Consider the following 895-nt stretch of genomic DNA (forward strand, 5'->3'; position numbering starts at 1 on the left):
ACCCCCACACACACACACTAGCAGGCAGCGAGGGCCGGGCGGGACACCGCTCGAGCAGCCCTGGCACCCTGCCCATCATAGGGGTGGCACAGGCATCGTCACGGTCGCGGGTCGCTCCGACGCAACGCCATCCAGGACCCGACCGCCAACATCAGCAGCGGTGGATCGCTGCGACCTCCCCTACGACGTAGGGGTCTGACCCTGTCACCACCAGAAGTGGTCCGGCACTGGCAGGGATGGGGGGAGTGCCTGGCTTCCCCACACAGAGTGGGTTCGGGACCCGGAGACACCACGCTTTGTGGAGTTCCCTGTCATCAGGGTTGTCTTCCCGTAGCGGCTGATAAAGAAGGAGCTTTCGGGCATGGCAAGTGGCACATCTCTTCGCTCCCCCAAGGCAAGAGGATTACTTTGCCCCTTCCCTACCCCCTCCCATCATACAGTTTATACGCCATTAGAGGTGCGTGCGTCCGCCCTCCTTCCCAACTCCCTACAGCAAGCATGGTGCAGGTATGCGGCACAGCATACCTACACCAAAGCGCCAACTTTGCGTGTCGGTGTGTGTGGTGACGCTTGCGACTGCTGCCGATTTTCGCATTATGTGCGTCTTTCCCCTTCTTAGAAACGCGGTACAGCAAAGCCTTGATGCCCTTCATCGTCATTGCACCACAACTGCACACCCGCCTTTCTGTGAGTATCCGCCTCCCTCAATAAGGTGCCCCCAACACTATCCCTTGGCAATATGACCAACGTGTCTCCCACTTGCTGTGCTCCATCGGGGGCAGGGTGAAAAACTTCCCACGAGACATAGGCCCGGCGGCCGGCTTTTTAGGCGCGTGACTGTTTACCAGGCGCCTCCTCTATGCCTCGCCGCGGGCTAGGCGGCTGATGACGCGCT

General features: G+C 60.3%; 1 annotated feature.

The window, feature by feature from the left end:
* Nucleotides 1-13: 13 nt before the first annotated feature.
* Nucleotides 14-320: a repeat region.
* Nucleotides 321-895: the final 575 nt, after the last annotated feature.

This window comes from Leishmania panamensis (genome assembly GCF_000755165.1).
Source record: "Leishmania panamensis strain MHOM/PA/94/PSC-1 chromosome 28 sequence".
NCBI lineage: Eukaryota > Euglenozoa > Kinetoplastea > Trypanosomatida > Trypanosomatidae > Leishmania > Leishmania panamensis.